Raw genomic sequence first — 12,098 nt, forward strand, 5'->3', positions numbered from 1 at the left:
GCCACCACTGCCCAGCTGAATAAACTATTTTAAAACTAAAACTCAGTAAAGAAAATGGTTTTCTTCTATCTCTGAGCAATTTGGAGTTCCTTTAAGGACTTTCCTTATTGCTATGATAATGGTCAGGTGTGTGTGTGTGAGAGAATTATGCCCTTATCTTTCTATTTTAGACAAGTTGCAGAATTGTCTAATTCAGGAAGAGAGCTTCCAAAAGGTTTGACACCTAGTTTTGTTCTAGATCTTAGAGACCCATTCAATGTTCCACACCTTGCTTTGAGTAACTTTCAGTATCTCACTGGTGTGCACGTCATTATTCAAGGCAGTGCACAGATAATAGGGTAGCTAACGTTCATTTAGCACCGACTACGGTTCAGATACTATTCTAAACATTTCCCATGAGCAGTACTGTGTGGGGCAACATGAATCATAAGTTGAGATGAGTGATCCCACTTGTGTGCCTGCCACTCCTTTACATCTGCTCAGTGGGGCTTGTTCTTCCATATTTCTAAATGAAAACTTGGGTAAACCCCACAGCTTCCTTGTCTTTCCTTGGGTCACACATGTTATGTCAATGTAATACTTAGACTAGTACGAAATTATCTGAAACCCCTGGTCCCTTAGGCAGGAGTGGGTGATGCTCCTCCCTACCGTGGCCCTGCTGTCCCCGTGTTTTACCCCTGTAGCTGACTTGTGGAGTGGCTTCTTGCTCTGGAGTGGACGGAAAGCTTGGTGGAGCACAGTGGTCCTAAACCTCTGATGCTTACAATCTAAGTTCTGGGTCTTCGAATTCAGTTTGAGGAGACTGAAGGGAGGAGATTCTCTCATCTGCCAAAGATCACTCACAAATAGCATCTCCGCTAAGGTCCAAGAAGCCATCGCTCATCCTGACTCTGGCAAGCTCATAGCTCCTCCTTCCTCCTGGTAATTTTAAACTTCCTCCCACATGTTCTACTCGGATGCTTTTCCCCTGCCAAGCAGCCTTCTTGACAGGATTTGCCCAATGCCAGTTTTCCCACAACTTTTGCTCAGTATTCTGGGAGTGTTAACCAATTCAGCTCTCTTGCTGTCTTCTCAACAGAAGCTACCTAGGGCCAGTGGTCTTCCTCTGTCAGAGAGGTGCGGGATCTGGCCAGTAGCTATAGTTTGCCAATTAGCCTATTGAGGGGCAAAGAAATTTGTTTATGTGTGTGCTTATTATTTAAGTAATAGTGTATTGATTATTTGATAATTTCATATGATGAATGAATTCTTTTGCTCATATCCACCCTCAGTTCCTCCCAGATTCAGCCCTACCTCCTTACCCATCCAACTTCACACTTGGCTTTTAGCCCATCAAGTCCAATTTAGACCTGAGTATCATGATACTATTATTACTTTTAAAAAATATTTGATTTTATTTAATATATTTAAATAGTATGCTTGCATGTTTGTCTGTTTACCATGTGTATGCCTGGTGCCTGAAGAAGCCAGAAGAGGGTGTTGGATGCCCTGGAACTGGAGCTACAGGTTCAAGGCTGCTGGGAATCAAATTCAGGTCCTCGGGAAGAGCAGTCAGTGGTCTTAACCACTGGGACACTATTATTATTTTGTATATGTATGTTTGTATGTGTATGTGGAGGGGAGGCACTTGTACATTTGCTGAACAGTCTGATATTTTTGTTTTTTATTGTGTTTATTATTTTGTGTGTATGCACATGTACACATGCCATGCACGCCCTGATTCATATGTAGAGGTCAAAAGACAAGGTTTGACAGTTGGTTCTCTCTTACTTTGGGTTCTGAAGATTGAACATAGGTGGTCAGGTTTTCTGGGTCACTGCTTTTACCTGTTTAGCCATCTCTACAGCCGTGTGTGTGTGTGTGTGTGTGTGTGTGTGTGTGTGTGTGCGTGTGTGTGTTTTGAGAGGCTGATTCTAGCTCAGTCTAGCTTGGAACTCACTATGTTGCCCAAAGGCTGGCCTCATACTCAAAACTCTCCTCTGTCTCAGCTTCCAGGGTGCTAGGAGTATAGGTGTGAGCCAGCATGCCTGTCTAGCAGTGGATTTTATATGCGTCACTTGGACAGAGCAGAGCCAATTCTGCCTTCTGTTGTAGTAGTAAAACATTGACCCAAAGAAAAGGGTTTATTTGCCTTACAGAGTACAGTCTGTCATCCAGGAAAGGAGCTCAAAGCAAGAATCTGAATGCAGGAACTGAAGCAGAGTCCATGAAAGAACCCTGCCTTGCTGATTTGCGCCCTTTGCTTGCTCAGCTAGTTTTCTTACACAGCCCTGGCTCACCCACCTAGGGATGGATTCTCTCTCTCTCTCTCTCTCTCTCTCTCTCTCTCTCTCTCTCTCTCTCCCTCCCTCTCTCCCTCTCTCTGCACATCGATCCCCAGGCCTGTACGCACCCCCTCTAATAAACGCCTAAGGTTTGTTGCGTATTCCGTGTCCAAGTCTGGGACACCCAAAACCCCTCTGTTGCTAAACAGCATTCCCCCATTGTTATCCAATTACAAGATCCTACTAAGTACATTACCCAAGCTCAGTACCCCCTCTCTCTCCAGAGCCTTAGGGGACTTAATCCTTTTATCTCTGACCTTTTAAGAAAAAACCTACTTTGCCTCACCTTTTCTCCTTTTAACACCCCTATACTTGCCATTAAAAAACCTAATGGAACCCATCGCCTGGTTCAAGACCTCCGGCTCATTAACTCCATAGTGATCCCTCTTCATCCTGTAGTGCCTAACCCTTACACACTTCTCTCCACTATTTCTCCAGGAACCTCCCACTTTTCAGTTCTAGACCTCAAGGATGCTTTTTCTTCTCTATTCCTCTTACCTCTCAATCTCAAAACTTCTTTGCCTTCACCTGGACTGATCCTGACACTCACCTCTCCACATAGCTCACCTGGACTGTCCTTCTCCAGGGATTCCGGGACAGCCCTGTTTGGCCAGGCTTTAGCCTCTGACCTTCTCTCACTGTCTCTCCCCAAGTCTAAACTTACACAGAAGGCTATGGGTAACGAGCACAGCATCACTCTCAGCATCACTACTGACGATGAAAATGGATCTCCACTGTGGCGAGAGCCATTCTCACTTACAAACAGCAAGTGCTGGCACAGAATTAGAACACCTCACCCCCAGCCAGGGTCACAAAAGTCTAACAGTTATTTGTTGTAGTTGAGTTGTATCCACCCCATAAATAGATGAATGAATTATTTATTTAGGTGGACAGGGTCTCAGGATGTAGTACAGGCTAAATAAATTGTCGAGTCTCAGTCAGTCCTCCCACCTCAGCCTCCTGAGTTCTAGGAGGGCAGATGTGTGTCACCAGCCCCTAAACTCAGATGCTGCAGTCTAAATCCCAGTGTGGCAGTGGAGTAGAGACTAGAGAAGCCTGCACCAAGATTGACATGAGCACTGTGTTGTGTATGAAGTTCTCAAAAAATAAGATATATATATATATATATATATATATATATATGGAGAGAGAGAGAGCAAGAGCACCATGAAGAAGATCAACATATGAAAAACAGCCAGTCTGAAGAGAAACACTGCCAGTCTTTCCCCACCTGGGACTCTAATAACATAGTGCATCCTAAGGCCAATTTACAGAGAAAACTGGAAGCCATTTTCCACCTGGGATTTCATGGTTTGACAGAGCATACATGGTAAAATCCCACACTATAAAAATATGGAGAAGCTGATATTTTGTAAATGACCTATTGAGGGTCATGGGTCTCGTGGTGGACATCGTTTGGTGTTTAACCCTTAACTCACAGCCTATTCCCGTTCTCAACAGTGGTTTCCCTTTCTAAATAAGCTGTCTGTTCCTATTTCTAGTTGTCCCCAGTGTGATCCTTTGTCTTGGGACACAAGAGCCTTGGTACTTCATCAGGAAGCAGAGGGCTCAGATCTGAGTCTATTACACCAGATTCTCAGGATGTGACCATATATTGAGTAGGATCTTTACCATGTTCTCCATTCTAAAGTAAAATTATTAGGGTGAGATTTAACCCTGTTATTGCTGTCCTGCTGAAAGAGAAATTCAGGGACAGAGCCATGCATAGAGGAAGACAGTACAGAGCAACCTGGTGATAAAACAGCCAGGGTCAGGCCTTGGAGAAGGTCTGGAATGGATTTATCCTTCGGGGAACCAACCCTGCCCCTACCTCGACTCTCAGCTTCTCCTGGTCTCAGGACTGTGAAACAATGTATTTCTGGTGATTAAAACATCTGGTTTGGGTGACAGTTATTACAACAGCCCAAAGCCAACCAGCACATTATTTCTAGAATTTTTAAAATAAGCAAGCTGACCCTTAAGTTATAGACATTGGAGGTCTCAATAAGAATGGCTCCCATAGGCTCCCATATTTGAATGCTTAGTCATCAGGGAATGGCAACTACTTAGAAGGATTAGGAGGCGTGGTCTTGTTGGGGGTGGGGGTGGCCTTGTTGGAGGAAGTGTGAAACTGCAGGTAGGCATTGAGGTTTCATGGGCCCAAGTCAGGCCCAGTGGCTCTTTCTTCCTGCTGCCTGTTGATCCGGATGTAAAACTCTTAGCTACCTCTCCAGCACCTTGTCTGCCTGCATGCTGCCACAGTGCTGTCTGCCATGATGATAATGGACTAAACCTCTGAAACTGTAAGCCACCCCAATTAAATGTTTTCCTTATAAGAAATGCCACGCTCATGGTGTTTCTTCACAGCTATAGAACACTGACTAAGAAAGATTTTGTGAATATTTTTATTTTGCCACTTTTGAACTTCACGGGCATGTGCAGGTTGTTTTTCTGTCACACATGTAAATGGAATTCTGGGTCTGTGGACCGAGGAAACAAACATTACGCTTGCCTCATTTCTTCCCATTACCCACAGTGAGTCCTGAGCTTCAGTGTTCTCAGGCAGACTTCCCCTTTCATGAGCCTTGCTGGAAGGGAAAGCTCGCTTTCGAGGTCAGTCTACTGAATGCATTTGTGCTTCTGGATTCTCAACACACAGCCCTGCAGCAGGAATGCCTTGCCCACTGACGGCTGGCCACTGAACATTGCTAGTCTGGAAAATGCCTTATTTGAAAGGAAATGGATATTATCAGTCCTTCCTAGAATACCAAAGGCTGTAGGATACGCTGCTCACAGACTCCAGTGACTGCCTAGGAAACCATCTTCAGAGCGGCAGCACATGAAGCCTGCTGAATTTTGATCATCTTTACAAATATGTTATGGGATCATTTGATTTTTGAAACTGTCTTCTTACATTTCATGGTCTGTGTGGTAATTTGCATAGACAAAAATGCAACCTTCCAGACTGTGGATCGTGTTATTTTTGGTTGTTAAATTGTGCGTGCATGCTTTGTGTGTGTGTGTGTGTGCGCGCGTGTGCGCGTGCGTGCGCACGCGCGCACGTTCACATCTGTGCTACCATAATCCTCAGAGCAGAACTGTCATGCAGGCTTGGAAGAAATTAGCTGATTACCACTTGTGATGAGAGTTTAACGAAATCTATGTGAGCACATCTCTGAGGGATTATCTTGGTATCTGATTGATACAGGAAGACCCAGATGAAGTGTGAGAGGAACTGTTGTCTGAGCAGGGCATTCTGGATGGTGTAGTGTAATGGGGAGAGGGGCCTGTTCAGCACGCATGTGTTTATTGCTCTCTTCTTGGCTGTGGATTATTAAATGATGAATTGGTCAAGTAGAAACAGGTATAATTGTCCCCTTCTCTAGGTCATGCTGATACCACAAGGAAATGAATCTCCAGTGGTCACACCACGCTGTCCCTCAGTACACCTGTGCAGCTCGCTAACATTTGGGGTTTGGGCTTGAAGATCAGAAGAAGGGACGTGTCAAGATGTATGAAGAGAATTTAAGACTGGATATGAGGGTGAATGGCAGTAATTTGAGCATTTGGAAGGTGAAGGCAGGGGCATCAGGAGTTAAAAGCCAGTTCACACTACGTATCAAGTTTGAGACCAACTTGAAATACTTGAGATCCTGTATGAATACAAACAAACCGAACAAAAACCCAAACAATAAAACTATGAGAATTTTCTCATAGCGGCTATTTGACTGAGTTAGTGCTCACATAGTAAATATTTCAGATAACTGATACTTAAGCATCAAACTTAACTATCTTTTCTGTTGGGAACATTTACAAACTGCATAGTTTGCCTTGACAGTATGGGGCACGTGGGCACTATACTGTATACGACTTAACCTTGTTAACTCATTTATCATAGTTTCCATTGTTGTTCTGTGCTAGAATAAGAGATAACATACCTTCGAAGGCTCTTGCAATACACACTTTCTACTGTATGTGATCCTGTTCAAAACAGTTTCCTCGTGTGCACTTAGACTGTTTTGTAGCAGTCATTCTCCATCCGCCCACCAGCTCCCAAATAACAATACGGAGACTTCTTATTAATTATGAAAGCTTGGCCTTAGCTTAGGCTTGTTTCTGACTAGCTCTTGTAACTTAAATTAATCCGTTTCTATTAATCTACGCATTGCCACGTGTCTTGTGTCTTTTCTATCTCCTCAGCTGGCGAGCCCTTTTTTCTTCCCAGAGCTCTCTCTGTCCAGAAGTCCTGCCTAGACCTTCTGCCTAGATATTGGCCGTTTAGCTTTTATTAAACCTATCACGAAGACATATCTTTACACAATGTGATAAAATATCTCACAGCACTGTTCTAACAATGCATGTATTATGTATGTATATATTTATGTATATATACATATGTGTGTGTATATGCAGTGTATCTGTATAAACTAGCTGTATAATGCATTTGAATGCACCTTAGCAATGTCTGTTGTTCACTGCGGTGTACCAATCCGTGCCACCGGGGCTGTAAGGCACCCTCTCACGCTGTTGCTGCTATCTGCCCATTGGTCACTTAGCGGTCATCTCTGCTTTTCAGACCGACTGACGCAGCACCACGGTGCTTAAGTTCAACCTCCAAAGCACAAGAGTAGTAATGAGATTCTGCAACTTAGACACGCCAAAGAAAGTGGTCCGGCGCCTCCTTTGGGTAAAAGAATGAAAGTCCTCAACTTTCCTGTTCTGAGGCTGCTGGGCTCTCTACCTGTGCAACTGCGGAAGGAAGGAAAGCGAGCCCATGCTGGTTTGGCATTCCCACTTCAGACTGCAGAGTCCGGGCGACAGCGTAGACACCTGGTCATTCACCTCGGGTCCTGCCAGCACGGGGACTCTGCCGTGAGAGCAACAGCACACCAGGACATTCTCAGAGGAATGGCCACACCGTCCTTGTTACAACATCTTGCTGGAGCTGTTCTACAATATTATTAGTTGTCAGTCTCTTCCTTACTAAACCTGTTTGCTTTTGCTTTTGTTTTGAGACAGGGTCTTGATATAAATTCCAGGCTGACCGTGGCTTGTTACTTACTCCAGGCTGGCTTCAGACTGGTGGTCTTCCGCTTCAGCCTCAGAGTGTGAAGGTTAGAGGCACGAATCATCACACCTGGCTCCAGTGCTCTGTTTAAAAACTTTATTATATGTATGTGCATATAAAAAACCCCACAGTATGTGTCTTCTAGCACTTACTTCCACAAAAGAAGCTCCAGGGTAGAGCCCAACATTGGCAGGCAAGGACATATGCTCCCCTCATGAGGGTTGGGAGCAAGCAGATGGGATGTGTATACTTTTCAAAATTAAAACCTAAGCATCTTTGAACAAGAAGTATGCCTTTGGGTAATGAAGCAAATAGACAAAGATCAGTCACTGTCCCTAAGCTGAGTCACCCGGAGCTGCATGGCACTGCTGGCTTCTTTGGGGCATAATGAAAGGTGACTTACTGGGTGGAACTCCCGGCCCAGAAACGCCTTCCTTTCCTATCCAAAACCCTTTCTCCTTCTTGATAAGATGACACTCTCTTTATAAAGTCTTTGCCTACAAAGTGTCTGACTGAAAAATGAAGAAATGATCAGAGTCTAAGCTCGTGGAACATCGGCTTCATCTGCCCTTGGCCTGAGCTTTGTCCACCTTCGTCTCTGGCCGCTGGTGTGGGACAGGTTGACAAGGGACAAACGTAAGCCTGGATTATCTGGTCTCGGGGTATCTGACCTCAGTCCAAGAAGTGTGGCAGAAACCAAATAGTTCTTTTGCCACATTAGGGGATTTAATCATCCATATTCCTACCCTGAGTTTGTGTCTCTGAATTATTTAACTACAAACCTTCCCCTCCCCCACTCTTATCCTAGGTGAACTACATCGTTGTCTCCAGTTTTATGAAGCTCTTCAACTGGCTGTTCATTTTTCTACCCAACGATACCCTCTATGATAATCCAGCTACAGTAAAGCCTTTCCCGGGGTGTCTAAGTTGTTTTAGAATTCCCAGCGGAAGAGACAGTTGCGGGAACCATGCAGATGAGGCACCAGTTAGAAGTAACCGTGGTGACCTGGGACTAGGGACCCGTGTGAGACTCTGGGGTGCCTTGCACTATGGGGCCCTTACCTTGTGGGCCTGCTGCGAATCGCGTTAGCTACTGAGTTGGATGGAAGGGTACCCAGCTGCTGTTGGGGAGTTGGAGTAGCCCCGGAGAAGCTCCAAGAATCTGTCATCAGAGAGAAGGCAATTTGGGAGTGGCTCCTATTCCTCTAACTCCTGTCTCACCTCTCGCCTCCCAGACTCCATCTCCCCGCGGCCTCTGCTCCATCTTCATCAGGATCTAGATATCAGCTCATTGCTGTCACCACGCAAGGAGTTCCAGATCCATCCAACTGGATCTAATATACACGTTTTCTTTCAGATTCTTTAGTAGTCAGTTTCTCTCAACCTCGATTCACCTTTCTTCCTTGGAATGTTGGTGAAGCTTAAAGCAGCGCCCAGGTATGGTGAGCTCTCTGACTTCCAAAGGAAACGAGACACACAATGGTAGCATATTGACACAGGAAGCAGGGAACATTCAGGGGGCAGCCAAACCTCTCCTGAGTCCCTGGAGCCAGACTTGGCCAGACAACTGCTACACCATCCTGGCTACTCCTACTGCTTTTTCCCTTGAATGAAAGAGCTGTCCATAATCTGAGTGGCTCTTAGGCAAAAATTGTCATTTCCACAAGGGCACATGTGGTAGATGGAACAAGCTTTATTAACTTCTCACGTCTCTGCTTTAGCAAAGGAGGAGATGGGAGAATACGTTGAAACTGGAACTGGTGGCCCTTAGCAGTTTCTCTAATTTCCATGACCCCTTTTTGCGAGTGCTACCTCTATATTGCCCGCTAGGTGGCACCATAGTACCCAATAATGAGAAAAAATGAGAGACAAGGTTGCTGTAAGGAAATTCGCTAGATCAGAGAAACAACGTCTTTAGATTAGCTGTAAATTGGGTGTCATTAGTTTATTTAATAAACGGTGTCGTCTTTCAGATAGGGCAATCTTGGAGCTGAAGAGACGGCTCTCCGTGAGTGGTTAAGAGCACTTGCTGCTCTTTCAGAAGACCTGGGTTTGGTTCCCAGCTCTCACACGGGGTGGTTGAAAAGCTACCATAACTCCATTCCCATGGGATTCAACAAATGCACGTGGTCTATTTACAGACAAGTAGGCACACACATATAACATAAAAATAAATAAGCCTTTTCAAATAGATATGACAATCTTAGTCACGCTAGACAGTCAGTAACCTTGTTCATTCACGTTTACTCCTGTAAACAACAGAGAGGCTTGAAGTTACTGACTCCAGCAGTAACAGCCTTGCTGGGCTAAATCCGGACCCCGCCTGTGGACCTCATCCTTAGGGTTGCGTTACTGCCAGATCCCTGTATCGCTAGGGCTGAGCTCTTGGAGCGGCTGGGGTTAGACATGAGCCTCCTCTACCGTCAGCGCCTTCACATACTTCTCCAATCTTTCTTTTGTGAGGCTCAGATACAATGTCAGAGATAAAAGAGGGGCAAATGTGGCCGCCTCTGCAGCATCTTCTTCCTGGTACCCAGCCCCTGAGCTATCCTGGTGACAAAATACAAGATATTCTTAGTTCCCCTGAACCCCTATCCTAAGCAGGACATGCCCACATAATGTTTCTCTGCCTCATGTTCAGTCCAATTCAGGATGAGGGTTACTCAGTGGGAAGCAGAACCCAGCTAGTCCAGGGTACCTGCCAGAATGGGTGATGTTGAGAGATGCCTGGTGAGTGGTATCGAAACCCAGCACCACTTAACTGTACTGGACCACAGACCTACTGCAGGCCACATCCACCCTCCCTAGGATAACAAAGTAACACACAGCATCAGCAAGCAGGTGGCTCAGAATCTGTGTCTTGTACTACGGTCTTCTGTAGATGACATGTGTGCACACCTTTTCTTTTGGTGTGAAGCTGATAGCTTATTTGGGCTGTGTCTGGGTTGGCCATGGAAATGTCTGGGGAGCTTGTAAGCTCTCAAAGAGAGAACAGGGAATTCGCTCCACCATTGACATCCAGCAGGGTCTCTAAGGCATTCATTTGTGCCTCACTCAGCATGAGTATCATGTGCTACAGCCCACACAGAACATTTCCCCACGTCTTCCTCCAAGTAGGAACACAGGCTATGCTACAGCTTCTGAGGTTAAGGGTGCACACCTCTGGGTGTGGTGGGGGGACTCATTTACATCATCATTGCCATAACCATCACGGTAGATGGCAACACCCCAAGAGAAAAAGATAGAGTTTCACTAAAGAAAAAGCCATCCTTTTCAGTTTTGAACCTTTAGTAAATAGTCATTACTGGGACATATCTCCCTTTTTGGTGATAACACAATTTTGAAGTCATGCGTGCGACTTCGGAGTTGTCCTTTCCATCAGCCATCCCATCTCAGACTGTGGAGTGACAGAAGTCACTGTCTTCAGTGTGTGAGGGCGTGTGAAGGAGCTGACTCAGACTCTCAGAAACACCTGGATCAAACATACGCGCAAGCGGAGTGGCAGGGAATCACAGTTTCAGCAAGGGAACAGAACCAGCTACCAAACACACACAGCGCTTCAACCAGTGATCTCACGTCTACATTGTTATCAGATCTACTTTCAAACAAGAAAACTTATCTGCAGACAGAGTCTTTCACTGTAGCATCAAAGCCTAGATGCGACTTGAGTGTTCAGTCAAGAAAAGAAATCTCACAAGGAACGTGGAACCTGAAGGTACCAGCAGGGAAGGACCTCAGGGTCCTAGGAAGAGAGCCAGGACAGAACTTTGGGAATATAAGTCATGGGTGTGCCTTCCCTCCATCCACCCACATGGGTTATGTATGTATGTATTTTTCTGCTTGCATTTGCAATAAGAAAGCCCTGTACAGCTACCCTAGAAACGAACAGCTTGGCTTGACTACAGGGAGAGACACTGAATAGCATGGGCAAGAAAGAAAACACTTGTTGGGTACCTGTTGAATTTGTGTTAATGGATATGTGTGTTCATGTGTGTACTGGGGGAGGTCAAAGGATGCTGTTAGGCATCAGGTGTCTCCCGCAATCACTTTCCCTTTTATTTATCTATTTATTTAGAGTCAGGGTCTGTCACCAAACAGAGCTGCTGCTTGATTTGGCTAGACTGGCTGGCAGCGAGTCTTAGAGGCCCTCCGCTTCCATGTGTGCTATTAAAGGCAAGTTTGACCATACCTGTTTGGTTTTTTGATGGCTTGTTTGCTTTTTGAGACAGGGTTTCTTTGTAGCTTTGGGCCTGTCCCAGAACTAGCTCTTGTAGACCAGGCTGGCCTCAAACTCACAGAGACCTGCCTGCCTCTGTCTCCCGAGTGCTGGGATTAAAGGCATGTGCCACCACTGCCCGGCATCACTTGTTTGATTTTAACATCAGGATTGAACTCAGATCCTCTGCTTACGAAAGTGTTTACTGAATGAACCGTTCCCCAGCTTCTTCTGGTGAGTTTTGAACCACGTAAACGTATTTACCCATTTAAGCAACAACAGTGAAAGTCTTTACTAACACCCAGATCCCCCAACAAACAGAACAAACTTCACCAAAAGCCAAACAATTCCAAATTCACGAACATCACTGTCACAGTCTAAACTATGATGACATCATAGCATTGTCGATTTAGGGTCATTTCCCTTCGGCTTTTTTTTTTTTTTTTTTTTTTTTTGTGAGTGTGATTTTATGGTAGTGTAGGGTCGCTTC

This window comes from Microtus ochrogaster, chromosome 6 (genome assembly GCF_000317375.1).
Source record: "Microtus ochrogaster isolate Prairie Vole_2 chromosome 6, MicOch1.0, whole genome shotgun sequence".
Classification (NCBI taxonomy): Eukaryota; Metazoa; Chordata; class Mammalia; order Rodentia; family Cricetidae; genus Microtus; species Microtus ochrogaster.